The 14,753-nt window shown below is 41.2% G+C and overlaps 1 long non-coding RNA gene across 1 annotated transcript; it reads left to right on the top strand.

Annotated features, from left to right (window-relative positions):
* The first annotated feature begins 7,180 nt into the window (after positions 1-7,180).
* On the top strand, positions 7,181-10,428 carry LOC132373158 (uncharacterized). Its single transcript, XR_009505358.1, has 3 exons — positions 7,181-7,247; positions 9,250-9,432; positions 10,162-10,428. It is a non-coding gene; the product is annotated as an uncharacterized LOC132373158 (long non-coding RNA).
* Positions 10,429-14,753: the final 4,325 nt, after the last annotated feature.

Raw genomic sequence — 14,753 nt, 5'->3', positions numbered from 1 at the left:
TTTGGCTCAGTGAATTCCCCATTCTAAGAATGGCTTCCACCCCTGGTAGAGAGCAAGTGCTACTTTTGGAAGGATTTTTCTCTATGTGTCGCTTGGATGGAGGGATGACTGATGGCTTGATGAATTGAAAGCTGAACTCTGACTTTCAGGTACTAAATATAGACTGTGCACATGCTGGAAGAGCTAAATTTAGTGGAGTTGGCATGGAAGCAGGGCGGAGGGACTTCAGGGGCTCTCCCGGGACTGGATGGAAACAGCTCTGAGTGATGCCCTAGCAGCTGCTGCAGCCTAGGATTAATTTATTATTCCTGTCAGGGAAGGAGGTGCACTGGAAATTTCATCCTAGGTTTATTTGTTTGTTAAAGGAGTTTGCTAAGAGTCACTTTTCATGGTTCTGAAGAACCTAGGGGCAAGACGGGAATAAAGACACAGACGTAGAGAATGGACTTGAGGACATGGGGAGGGGGAAGGGTAAGCTGGGACGAAGTGAGAGAGTGGCATGGACATATATACACTACCAAACATAAAATAGATTGCTAGTGGGAAGCAGCTGCATAGCACAGGGAGATCAGCTCGGTGCTTTGTGACCACCTAGAGGGGTGGGATGGGGAGGGTGGGAGGGAGACGCAAGAGGGAGGGGATATGGGGATATATGTATATGTATAGCTGATTCTCTTTGTTATACAGCAGAAACTAACACATCATTGTAAAGCAATTATACTCCAATAAAGATGTTAAAAAAAAAAAAGCATGTCTACATGTGTATAACTGAGTCACTTTGCTGTAAGCAGAGATTGGCATAACGTTGTAAATCAACTATACTTCAATAAAATAATGAGGATTTTTTTTAAAAAAAGAGTCATTTTTCAGTTTTTTAGAAAAACAACAAGTGCAGATTGAGGAGGCTTCTGTCTGCCTCTGATTTGTTTTCTTCATTTAGGTTACAGCCAGGTGCTGTCCTCCTCGGGCTGAGCTCTCACCTCCTGGTGGGTTATTTCTAATTCTGTCCTATGCTGCCCCAGATCTTCTTCGTTTAGTTAGATGAGAAGACGCTAATTATTTAGATTGAAGGTCAGAATGAGAGTGGATCTCTAAAGCTGCCAAATTGCAATACCCTGAAATGCCCTTTCTGGTTAAAAATCCCAGTGGCCTGGCATACTTCAGGGAAAGCCACTTAGAGGCTCATCTTTGCTCAGGTTGGGGCGAGGAAGGAAGGAATAAGATCCCTTGGTCCTCACCTCTCTTCCAGTAGTGTGAGAAGAGAACATTAGTGCAGCACTTAGCCTCTCCTGACAGAAAGCAGGCATTCAATACAGGGTGGCGTCAGTTCAGGACACAAAATGTGTCTCCTGGCTCTCCATCCCATTGCCCCCTCCACCCCAGTTGGCCACCCGTGGATGGAGAAGCCACAACAAATATCCATTTGCCGTTTCCCCTTCATTAACAAAAATCCATGTTCCTCTCCTATGGTAAGATAGAGATAAGTCTCATCTGCTTGTTGATTGCTGTCTTTGGGTAATGACAACTAAAAATACATTCTGAACAACCCCTACACCCACTTTCCATTAATTAGACTTAATTATGTGGCCTGAGTAAAGAAAAGAGGAAGAGAAACCATTTCTTTGTCTCCTGATGAATAAATCAGATTTGGTTGATTCCACTGTTTTCTTTCACTTCTCCCTGGTTCCCCAAACACAGGAGTTAGAGAACCACTAGGGTATATGTACTATATCACCAAGTAGCACAAACCAGGTGAAATTTACTCTATGACATTTCTCTGTCACCTTCCTTCCTCCCAGTGGTGTCTCTGAGAAACTGGCTGGTCTCACCTCCAAAAAAAGGAGATGAGAAATAGTCTGGCCCACTGATTGTTTAAATGACTTCATGCCCAGCAGTTTGGAGGCAACACCCCAAGTGATTGTAATTTAGGGGCTCCCAGACCATGCTTTGAGAGATACAGCTGATTCCCTGCTAGGAAGTAAGGGCACACTCAGCATTGAGTTCCTGGGGAAAACTTTCCAAGGAGTCTGAATCATGCAATTCTCAACATTTCTACTAGCCCATGATTATATCCAAAGTAGTTAGAAAAAAATCTCCTACTTCATGGAGACTGAATGTGTTAATACAAATATTGTTTATGGACTTTGGGCAGACAGTGTTGGAGGAGCCAAGAAGTCAGAGAAAAGAGCTATTCTACTTTGTGTCCCGGTGGCTTAGCATTGATCAAACCGCAAGAGGCCTGAGCCTCCCTTTTCCCCTTCCCCACCCCGACTTCGGGTTTCCTATCCCACTCTCTTGGAGACCTGTGGCTTAACTTCTCTCTCAAGGTTGCATTGACTCTGGAAGAAGAGTCATCAAGCCATAGAATATCTCTGAGAAGCTTGTCGGCCAAAAGCAGCTTCTGCTATTAGCAATCCTAGTATCAGCTATCACCTCTAAACTCTCACATTTGAAGGAGGATGGTCTTGGTCCTAGGAACCCCAAGGTGTTTGATGAGGTAACATCACAAATATAAATTCACCTCAATTTATACAGTCAACTTATAAGTGTAAGTAGTTCTCACAAATAAATATCACTTCTTTCCAATTTAAGAGATATTTTATCTTTTGATTTATCTGTAATTATTAGGGACTTTACTGGGTGCTTTTTCAGTGAAGATCTGGGTATCAGCTAGCAGATTCTCTGGGGATTAATTGCTTCTATAGGGTATGTATCTTCATCTGTTTTCATAAACTAGGCCATTTTACAGATCTGTATGAATAGAAGTTAACTTGTAGAAAACTGATAGTAAAGCAAATTATTCTTGTCTATAGAAATGCAAATGAATTTTGTCTGGTAGAGATTTGATTGATTTCCATCCTGTAAAAAAGTTAACTCCAAGTATTATACTTTATGGCACTATAGGCTATTAACCAGTTTTGTATCTATTAGAGAATTCATTTCAACATTCCTGATGCTGTGTGTGTGTGTGTTCTTCAAATTCTCCTCTGAACAGATTTTAGCATCTTACTCATTCCCTAATTAATTGATGGGTTAAATAAAATGTTTGAAATTTATTCATTGTGTATTTGTATATGAGTCATGATTTTTACCTTTTTGAAAATTGTACTTTAGCATAACTCCTGTATTTACCGTTAAGACCTACTGTATCATATTAATAATCACTCCCTATGTCAACTTTAGCTTCCATTTTCTTAGAAGGAGAGTAGCAGTAGCAAAAGAAGAAAAAATTATCTACCCATATAAGACTTAGTTATGGGGCTTCCCTGGTGGCGCAGTGGTTGAGAATCTGCCTGCCAATGCAGGGGACACGGGTTCGAGCCCTGGTCTGGGAGGATCCCACGTGCCGCGGAGAGGCTGGGCCCGTGAGCCACAATTACTGAGCCTGCGCGTCTGGAGCCTGTGCTCCGCAACAAGAGAGGCCGCGACAGTGAGAGGCCCGCGCACCGCGATGAAGAGTGGCCCCCACTTGCCGCAACTGGAGAAAGACCTCGCACAGAAACGAAGACCCAACACAGCCATAAATAAATAAATAAATAAATAAATAAAATTTAAAAAAAAAAAAAAAAAAAAAAAAAAAAAAGACTTAGTTATGTGGTTCAGAGTGTTAGTGCAGAAGGGCTCTTCTGTTGTTTTCTAACTCATGATAAGCAAAGGAAGGAGGCAATTACATGTACTCAGATTTATTTTCCATGTACTTTTATGTATGTTGTCTATACCTCACAGCAACCTTGTGATGAAATTGTTGTTATAAAATTATTATATTATTTTAAAACACTTATTCTTTATTAGCCACTATTATTATTATAAAACACTTATTCTTTGTTAGCCACTATTTTAAACTCTATGCACATATTAACGTATTTAATCATTACAGCAACCCCATGAGGTAGGTACTATTGTCCCCATTTTCCAGATGAAGAAACTGAGATGCCAGGAGGTTCAGCGACTTACCTAAGATCACAGTTAATAAGTAGTAGATTGTGTAGTCAAACCCAGGCAGTTTAACTTCAGAGCTTGTGTTCTTAACCACTTTTTATTTAACCCCACTTAACAGATGAGAAAACTGACAGTGAAGTTCCTTGCCCAATAACAAAAAGCAAGTAAATGACAGTGCCAAGATCTCTACCCAGGTCTGTCTGATTTTAAAGGCCAGCTTTCTCTACCAGAACAAAAAGAGAGTGAAAATTATTGAAGTTGAACAGAAGCTGAAATGTACCTACAGCTTTTGTCCTGTTGACAACCTGACCAGATTGCTGTGATCATACAAAATAACCCATATCTTGTTCCTTCAAAGCAGAAAATCAGTTGGAAGGAAAGGTGTTAGGTATTTGAACCTACAGGATAAAAACATATGGCACTTTGCATCTTCCTCAGGGGTTTGAGGTACCATGTTCAGCTGTATGCTTTATTTATCTGGGCCCTTACCTATTTCTTACAATTATCCTGAAAGACCCAGAGGGCAGGAATATGCCCTGAAAGGTCTTGCCTGGTACCTTGCGCAGAATAAACTCAAAAGAAATATTGTGGGATGGCAACCACCTGATTGGTGCAACATGGAGGTGCCTACTTAGCTGAGATGCTGTCATGTATCTCCAAACATGATGACTCCAGCAGAGCTTCTGCTAGTTACTAGGTGCTGGGGTGGGCAGCTGTGGGCCATGGTTTAGGAAAGTCAAAGATGGGGAGGAGTCTGGCTGAGATCATAAGGAAGAATCTTGCTGCTTTAATTCCTCCCCCCGGCAAAGCAGCCCAAAGGCCTCTGGCCTTTTCCTCTCCCCTCTGCCTCCTCGCTCCCACCCTCACTGCACACCCCCACCTATTGCCACAAACAAGCCCCAATAAGGCAGCTTTCCCACCATCTTCAGCCCTACCCGCTGAGCATTGCCAAATTAGGGCTTTGCGTCCCAGCACCGCAGCTAGGAGCTCACAAACCCTCCTCCGCCCCTGCTGCTGTCTCTGCATTGCAGCAGTACTGTCCTGCCGCACCTCCACGCGCGGCTTTCCAAGCTGGGACCCGCACTGCTGGGCCTGCCTCACCGGATCTCCCTGCCCCCCGCCTGTCTTCCCGTTCTCCACTCCGCGCTGCTCCCTGCAGCTTACATAAGCGCTGCGCACACATGCAGTGCATCCGTCTTCTGCTTTACCGAAGGTCCCGGCAGGACAGTGAAGCTGAAATGCTATTAGATGTCCTTCCCCCTCCCCTCGCCCCCGGAGCTGTCAAATAGTCACGCCTTAAATCAACAAATCCAGCTGCAGCAAATACCCTGTGACAGGAGAGAAAGGCGGCCGGATCTAAGCCTGTAAAGGAGAACTCGGTCCTAAGGAAATAGGAACACTTGGGAAGGGGGCACCTGAGCAAGTGCTTTAACCTCTCGGCTAGCGCAGCGCTTCATCTAATCTGCTGGGACAACCTGCCAGCCGCATTGAGTCGGGTAAAGCCAGCCAAAGTCATCAGACCTACTTTGCCAAGAGAAATGAAGGACACACTGGCTTGTGCTGAACCTTCTCAGTTACTACGGTAGACTGATGTCGTAGGTAATTGCTCCCTGCTTGACTTTACTAGAATGTTCTATTCTAAAAACATTAAAAATTTTCCCTGGGGCAATGGGATAGTCCTAATTTCCTCCTGGCAGGAGTGAGTGGCACCAATATCTCTCATTTCCAGCCAGCCACAGCCACTCTCTTCCACTCCCAGGAGCCTCTCAAGTCTCATACCAGGAAGCCCAGGACCCAGAAAAATCTGTCCTGTAGCTTCACGGGGACTCTCTTTGTCCCACAGAGCAAAAGGCCATCAAGCTCAGTTCACCAATCCATCTGCCTTGGTTAGATGTAGATAGAGCCACAGAATGTCTTTCTAGTGAGGACAGAGCATTTTGCAGGATCTGATTCATCACCCTCAGAAGCAGGAAGAGGGAACTCCTTCCCATCAACACCATCATGCCTAAGTTGGGAGATCCATGGAAAGCCCCCTCTCCCTCTGCCCCAGGCTATCTCATGGGACTTCTATTTGCTATTAACAACCCCCTGTCCTAGAAGGATCAACTTTGCAAAAATTAGCCCTAAATGTAGGAATGGAAGAGGTATGGATTCACGGGGGAGGTGATGCAGAAAATCAGGGCCGTGGTAGGATGACCAACTACCCCAGTTTGTCCTGGGTTAAAAGGAGGACACGGGACTTTCAGCTGGAAAAGTCCCAGGCAGACTGGGACAAATTGGTCACCCAAGGCAGGGGTAGGGGTAACGCAGCTTATTCTTGGCAACTTGAGCTCTGGACTGAAAGGAATTTTTTTCCTTCCCAGAGTATATGAGAGAGTATTTGCTCCCTGCCAATTGGCAGGAAGAGGACATCTCCTCATGAACATTTTAGACATTTGATAAACAGAAACTTGATTGAGAACGTAAACAGGACAGAATTCTGGGAGGTGGTGTCAAGAAATCTAATGGTTTAATACTGTTCAGGACATTTAATCTTTAGCTATGTCTTGTTTATGCCAGCTGGAGTGGCATAAGCCATAAAAAAGACTCCATATCCATGATGGCAGGATGGCATCCCCACACTCCACCTCTGGCTGTACCCACTGCATCCCTCCCCCAACTTAAACTTAGAATAGTAACAGCAGTCTTCTACATGGCATTTTCTGGGCATTGGCTTTGGGTCTCTTAGAAGCAGCCAGCTGCAGCATAATGGAAAGAGCCCTGACCTAGAAGTTAAGGTACCTGAGTCTATTTTCCTCTTAGTCCTCTCTGACTGTATGACCTTGAGCAAGCACTTAACCTTCTCTCAACTGTGAAAAGGAGAAAACATTCCTACTGCCATTTCTCCCTCCATTCTCGTGAGAATCGAATGAAGTAACATGGGCTCTCAATGACCCTAAAAGAATTAGACCCTGATCTACAATTCCCAGGCTGTCTTAAGTTTTCCAGGCTAACCCAACTTTTGCCCCAGCTTTGGGAAACATCAGATCCACTCCATTTGATTTTCTGTGCATCTTCTTCCTGTGCATCTTCTGAAGGTATAAATTAAATCCCTTTCCAGGCAGGTTTTGACCGAATTTACACTCCTTTAATAATCATTCAGTCAGAGGGTCAGATCTTCAAAGTTAGGGGTGGCCTGGAGGCCAGTCATAACCAGAGGCTAAAAGTCTATGGCAACAGCTCAGTTTGGAAGAATCTGAAGATCAACTAGCCATGGAAGAATTCCCAGAGTTTGAATCCCTAGGAGATCAGCACTTGAAGAGACTTGGGTAAGAGAGCTACCTCTGCAAGTTACCACATGATTGCTCTAAACTTCAAGTTCATCATCATTAAAGCAGGGGTAGGACAGGGGTGCAGGAAATGGTAAATATTCTGCCCTCTTCATGGAACTGTGAGGATTAAATATCATGACAATCTTTTGTAAACTATAAAATGTAGTACCATTTTAATGTGAAAGACCAAAGCAACAGATTTTTTTTTTAATTGTGGTAAAATATATATTAAAAATTTGTAATTTTAACCATTTTAGGAGTTCAATTCAGTGGCATTAATTATACTCACAACATCATAGAACCATTACCACTATCTTTTTCCATAACTTTTCATCACCCCAAACAGAAATTCTGTACCCATTAAAGCAATAACTCCCCATTCCTGCATCCCCTCAGCCCCTGTCGACCTCTGCTTTACCTTCTGGCTCTATGAATTTTCCTATTCTAGATATTTCGTATAAGTGAACTCATATAATATTTGTCCTATTGTGTCTGGCTTAATGTTTTCAAGGTTTATCATGTTGTAGAATGTATCAGAATATTATTCCTTTATATGGCTGAATAATATTCCATTGTATTACACATAACATTTTGTATATCCATTCAAATGTTACTGAACACTTGAGCTATTTTAATTTTTCACCTATTATAAATTATGCTGCAATGAACACTGGTATACAAGTGTCTGTTTGGGCCCTTGTTTTCAGTTCTTTTCCAGAGCGCAATTGGTGGGTGATGTGGTAATTCTATATTTAGCTCTTTGAGGAGCCAACAGACTGTTTTCCACAGGGGTTGCTCCATTATGCATTCTTACTAGCAATATATGAGTGTCCCAATTTCTCCACATTCTCACCAACACTGATTACTTTCTGTTTTGTTGTGTGTGTGTGTGTGTGTGTGTGTGTGTGTGTGTTTTATAGCCATCCTAGGAGATGTGAAGTGGTATATAGATTTTTTTTTTCAACACATACAATCCTCAGACAAAAGCCATCAATCAACATATGTATGTGAACTGAGTATCAACTATAGGCAAATTGCTTCATTTAGAAAGTATTTCTTGAGTAGAGTACACTGCATGTATATGTGGCTCAGGAGAGGGATAGGAAAGCTGGAAATAAAGATGGAATTAACTCAAAATTAGAGACATTTAGCCCAACCAATTAGGCAGCAGAAAAAATATTTGCTAAGTGGTTATAGGTGATAAGAAAAGACTCAAGACTTCTGGGATCCATTGTTCAAGCTAATTCTGTTCTTTATTTAATGTCACTAATCCATAAAATCTGTGTCACTGTCTTTATTTGACCAGTAATTTAAGAAACTATTTTTTTGGGCTGTTGTGCACTTGATGAGATGCACAAGATATATACAGTACTATGATGAAATCCCATCTCTGTAAATTGCTCTGAGTCTACTGATATATTTCTTTCCATTAAAGCTCCTTGGCCTGTCCAAATTAGGTTTTTTTAATTTGGATAATGGAAGCTATATCCAGTATAACTTGAGATGCATATCACAGAAACTTGCTGTCTTTCTTCTCTCTTAGCTTTTTTCTTTGCTTCCAGATGTTTTAGTATATTTTTGTTTTTCTTTTTTCAAGTAAAGGATATGAAGCAAATTTCCAGGCTCACAACTCACCTGCTGCATTTGAGTGTTTATTCTCAGATCAGTTAATGGCCAGACAGAGAGGCTGGGCTAGGAACGAGAGCAAAGCATGAGAAGTTACAGCTTTTTGAAGTCCAAAACAAATTTGAAGTATACCTCTAAAACTATAATCTATGTCAAAGGAAAAGCAGACTATAATTAAAGGAAACAAAAACAGTAGGCTATTATCCACAGCACTGTGTTTTCTATGTAAAGGAGGAACATAGACGTTCCAGGAGATAAATAAATTGTGAGTCATTTAATAACAAACATCATATATTATACTTAATATGCCTCTGAGACAGGAATGTATTTGTTCCTCGGTATCTGTTCTTTACTTAACTCCTCTGATTTTTAGCTGGAAAATGATGACATGGAAAAAAAAAGACTGCATTTCTCACCCTCCCTTGGAGCTGAACTTGGCTCTATGACTCACTTCTGGGCAATGAGCTGTAGGAAGAAGTAATATGTACAACTTCTGCAAAATGTCTTCAGGAAAGAAGAAACATGACTTCTCTTTTCTCCTCCTGCTGGATGGAATGTGGGTACAAACTTGGGAATGGAAAACGGATAGAACCTGGTTCAATGGATTTCATACCATTCATGGCCTGCTTAACTCCTGATTTTGTTGGTATGAGAAAGAGGGAAAAATCTATCTAGCTTAACTCACTGTATTTTGGATTTTTGGTCATTCACAGCTTAACCTACTCCTTAGCAATATACCACTTCAACCTCTGGAAGAATACCTTGCATTCAGTCAACAGTTACAATTGTCACAATTACCATTGACTAAACAAATGTCTTGGGGGTGTTACTTTCCTTGCATTTTTGGAATGTTTGGTGTTTGAGAGTCTCAGTGATGTATATGAGAGAGAGGACTGAGTCATAATTCACTTGATATGGTGATCAAAGCAGCCTCAGGGAAATTATATAAATATAAACATAGACATAGATATATAGATATAAGTATATTATATACTTCACATATATAGTATATGGACAAATATCTACATAGATAACAGATAGATAGATAGATAGATAGATAGATAGATAGATAGATGATAGATAGATAGATAGATAGATAGATGATAGAAAAATAGATAGATGATAGATAGATAAAATACTATTCAGTGGAAGGTGCAGTGAGCCAGGGTTCAAGTAGAAGCCCTGTTACTGGCTGGTAGAAGTATAAATTGGTAAAAATTTTATGGAAGCAATTTGCTAACAATTTGTATCACAACCTTAAAAATGTTTATTCTCTTTTCTACAGTGTGAAAAATTAATAAACAGAGACCTCAGTTAAATAAAGTTGGGAGACCAGAAGGGGGAGCTCTCATGTCCTGCAACCATAGCACAGTCCAACAGGAAGAAGAAAGACTCCTCTTCCTTTCCTGCAAGGACTCAGCCAATGAAAAGTTATGGACTACTATAGCACTCCCAACTTCCTTTTCCTCTCTATAAAAGTATCCTCCTTGCCTTTTCTTGCTAGGGACTTGCACATTGCTCCTCATAATTGCAGACCCCGAATTGAAATTCTCTGCTGATCCCAAATAAACCCATCTTTGCTGGAGAAATATCTGTCAGTCTGTTTGTTTCAAGTCCACAGCAGTGATTCCATTTTTAAGAACCTACTCTAAGGAAAGACACTGGACAAAGAGCCATGTCCAAAATTTTCATCATAGCACTAGGTATGGAGAAAGTTTCTGAACCTAAGGGTTCAGACAATAAATACATGAGTCGTGAAATGTCAGAGTTGGTAGTTAACTGGTGTCTTCTGCATGCGTTGATTTTCACTGAGGAAAGAGCTTCTGAGAGGGAAGTTTGGCTTGTACACTGAGGGGAAGAGATTAGGGTGAGTGATGGAGCAGGCAGTGAGGTGTCTCCCTGCAACCCAGGCCCTTGGGTCAGTTCAACCACAAGGGAGAAAGGATTACTCAACACAAGCTGAAGAAGCTGTTTCCATAAACGAGACATAGAGGCTTGAAAACACTGTCTGGTACTCAGGAAAGAGGTGGAGGACTCAGTGCAGAGCCATCATCACTTGGGGGACAACCTTGGTTGGGTTCAAGACAGTGGGGCTGGAGGCATGCTTTGGTAACCTGAGGGTCTGCAGCTGTGGGAGGATGAGGAGACCTAGCTTGGGGAGAGGCACCAGCCACAGCGGTGGTGGGGACGTGCTGCCCTCCAGTGGCTGTGCAGGCAGTAAGCAGAGCAAGGGGCCAGGAGTGAAGAGCAGGGAGGACCATTTGTGAGCTCAGTTGAGCTCCCAGAGAGAACTGAAATGGGTTGCGTGGTTAACATGTATGCAGGTGGGGACACAAGCCAGTGAAATCTGAGTTACCACTGTCTCATTTGTAGTCATAGGCCAAGGCATTAACATAAATGTACCATGATGGGGAAAATTAAGTAAAGTCTGCTCTGTCTCGTAACCTGTGGATTTGATATCACCTATGCATCTCCGTAACTTCCCTGTCATTCTAAGCTTTCCCCTTCACCACAGGTACTGAAAGCCTGGAAACTATATGTCACAGATTTCCTTGGCAGCAGGTGTTTGTGGATATCACCAGGCATGGCACTTTCCAAGGTTTACAAGGCAGGAGAAAAGGATGGGCCATTGTTTCTGGCAGAAGCTCTAGGCATGTGTGGGCATCAGCAAATGACTGATGTGGGCTTTTGCCAGCAGCTCTCAAGTGCTCCTGGAAGCTGAGATTAACAATAGTGGCATCACTACTGTATTTCTAGATCTAGGGCCTTCCTGACTGTTGCTCTCTCCCAATGGGAGGTGTATGCAAGGTTGTATGAGCCTTACATTCCCTGTATTAAATCCCTTCATACTGAAAAAACCTTCTGTTTTTCTGTTTTCATAACCAACACCTGATGGACACAGCCTACTGGTTAGCAGCTGAGCTCTGGGATCACTCAGACTTGGTTCAAACCTGATTCTGCACTTAATTCTGGTGAAACCTTGAGCAAGTTCCCTAACCCACATTTGCCCAATTTCTTCATCTTCAAAATGGGTTAATAAAATCACTTACCTCATAAGACTGTGACATGGGTAAAATTATATGCTATATAGCAGTATCAATAAACACTAAGTGGCATCATTATTGAATACTGCACAACAATTAAGTTAAAGTGGTCGAACAGTAGGTGGAAAAGGGAAGAAGAAATGACCTATATGGAATGATCTCAACTATCTGGAATACACAAATAGAAATATACCAAAATGTTTTCTCTCTAGGTGTTGGGTTTACAGGTGATTCAATTTTCTTCTGTATATTTTTCTTGTAGTTTTAAAATGATCTATAATAAGTATATGTGTACTACTTTATAAAAGGAATAACATGAATGTTATTAAAATAGCCTATAGGGAAATTTATTAAGTATACATTCAATACTTAGCATTGCACACAAATTCAATGTCCCATGCAAACACACTGAAATAATATGATCTTCTTGACATTTAAGATTCACCATCTTTGTTTAGTTCTTTTCCCGCAAGCCCGAAGACAAGTAAACATTGTAATAACTCCAGATCTGAGAACAGTAAAGCCCCAGTTCAGGAAATTTGCAAAAGGTGAACTCTGGAAGTGGCAGAAAAGTTCGTGGGATTATTCTGGGGAGACTGTTTCACTCTTACTGCAAAGAGGAGGAGAATCTATTTCTGAGTCAGATGTGGCTTGATATTCTATTCAGAAGAGGTTTCCGGAGTCTGTGTTGTCTCTTTATGTTTTAGTTTGCTCTTAAATTCTTTTTATTCACTTTGACTGTCAGTCTGCAAGACTAGGGTAGCCGTACTCCAGGTTTATGCCTCTTGTTGTCACAGAGTAATTAATAATAGTAGTGCTCCCTTTTGCTTTCAAAAATGTCTCCATTTAGATAATAATATTTATATGTACTCTATGCAAGAGCTATCCAAATAGCAGCAACTCTTGGATTTCAATAAAGGTCTGTATACAAAAATTTGCATAGAATTGGTCCTTAGTCAACTACCCAAGATGAATAGCATCTGTTTTGTTTTTGGTTTTTGAGAAGTTTTTTTTTTTTTTAATTGAGGTATAATTGACATACAACATTATATTAGCACACCTGAAACTAATATAATGTATGTTTTGATTTTTTTTTGATGAGCTTCCTGGCTTGGAAGGTTGCAGCTCACTTTCTTTCTACCTGAAACCATCATACCCTGTATTTTTCCCTTTTCCAACTAGGAGTAAGTTGGAGTCCTAGGGTACCTCTTTGAAAAACGATTATTGTATTTAAGAAAATAATAGTTTCTTGTATATCTGTGTTTCTATCTATGTCTGTATAACAAGCCCACCTGCTAGGAAATTCCAAGCAGTCATATCAAATGTAACCCTATAATCACATCTTATTTTTCTCTATGTCCCCTGCTCTATGTCATACAGCAGCAATTTGTAGAAATTAAACAAACCGTGATTGAACTGAACTGAATTTGCTGAGAGTTACTAATAAACAGGTGATAGAGGAATTCATTATTTGAGCTAATCTATTAGTCATTTTGTTACCAAACCAAACTTGGGTCTGCTTGCCCTCTCACATTAAAGCCAATCTTCTGACACCGAGCTGCGGTGAAGAAAAGTACAGTGTTCATTGCAACATGGGGTCAATCAAGGAGAATGGGCAGCTAATGCTCAAATTACCCACACTTCCCAATGGCTTTCAGGGAAGGGTTTTTAAAGACAGTATGAGGGAGAGGGTCATGGGGTACATGATTGGCTCATGGACATTCTTCTGATTGGTTGTTAGTAAGTAACCGGGTGGTATATTGGGAGTCAACATCATCAATCTTCTGGTTCCAACCTGTCTGGGGTCTGTATGCTTATGGTCAGCATGTAGTTAACTTCTTCCACCTGGTGAGGTTTTAAAATCCACCCAACAACTCAAGGATATGACTCAGAATATTATCTATAGCCTTTGAGGAGGAGCTAAAGGTTCTTGACTTTGTTTTATGGCTAAACTATTATTATTTTGTCTTGCTTGATAGTTTTTCTTTGTTTCTGCATTTTTCTCACTTCTCTGATTAAATTTGTTCTTTGGAACTCAGGGAAGACCTCAGAGGCTAAAGCTTTTCTACAAACAAGAGGCAGAGATCACGGAAGAGAGGGGGTGATGTATGTCACCAGGAAGGCCCCGCAGGGTTTCACTTGGTTTCAGTTTCTGTGTATGTTGTTTCCCAATCAACATCTTGAGAAGAAATTTTGTTTTGGTGGGAATTTTTATTTAATTTTTAATTCCCTTTTTATTTCTTCATTGTACTTGGAATAGAGTCAGCATATAACAGATATATCTATCAATTGGGCTGTATGCTGGTAGAGATAAAAAAATCATTAATACAAAGAGGTTGCCTTTGAATTATAGTGTACTGTAAAAGATAAAGTATATACACGGCATGTTTTTGACTTGGTGCATAATCTTCATAACTTACCATAGGCATCTGCATTTTCTCTCCATTACCTGTGCCTCCCATCCTCACCCTTCTACATGAGCTTGTAGACTTCTTAGCTGCAAGATGGAGTACTAATTTATTTGAGAAAGACATATTAGTGCAGATCGGAAGGTAAAGGTGATGGAGTCCATCCCTAAAAAGTTCTACAAACACTCATGAAAAGCTAAACAAGACAATCTCTGCATGACAAGTGCTAGATGCGTGCTATTGGATCCTCAAAGGGAAAAGAGGTGAAATGAGCTTTAGAGTCACAAGGAGAGGTCTCTTATAGGAAGTGAGCTTGAACTAGGTCTTGACTACTGAGATGAGCAGGAGGATGGCTCTTCTGAGAAAGAACAAACTGTGGAGACAGAGCTTAGGCCCCTAGCAGAAATTCTGGGACCCCCAGTGGG

This window comes from Balaenoptera ricei, chromosome 1 (assembly GCF_028023285.1).
Source record: "Balaenoptera ricei isolate mBalRic1 chromosome 1, mBalRic1.hap2, whole genome shotgun sequence".
NCBI lineage: Eukaryota > Metazoa > Chordata > Mammalia > Artiodactyla > Balaenopteridae > Balaenoptera > Balaenoptera ricei.
This window is presented reverse-complemented; position numbering and strand designations above follow the sequence as displayed.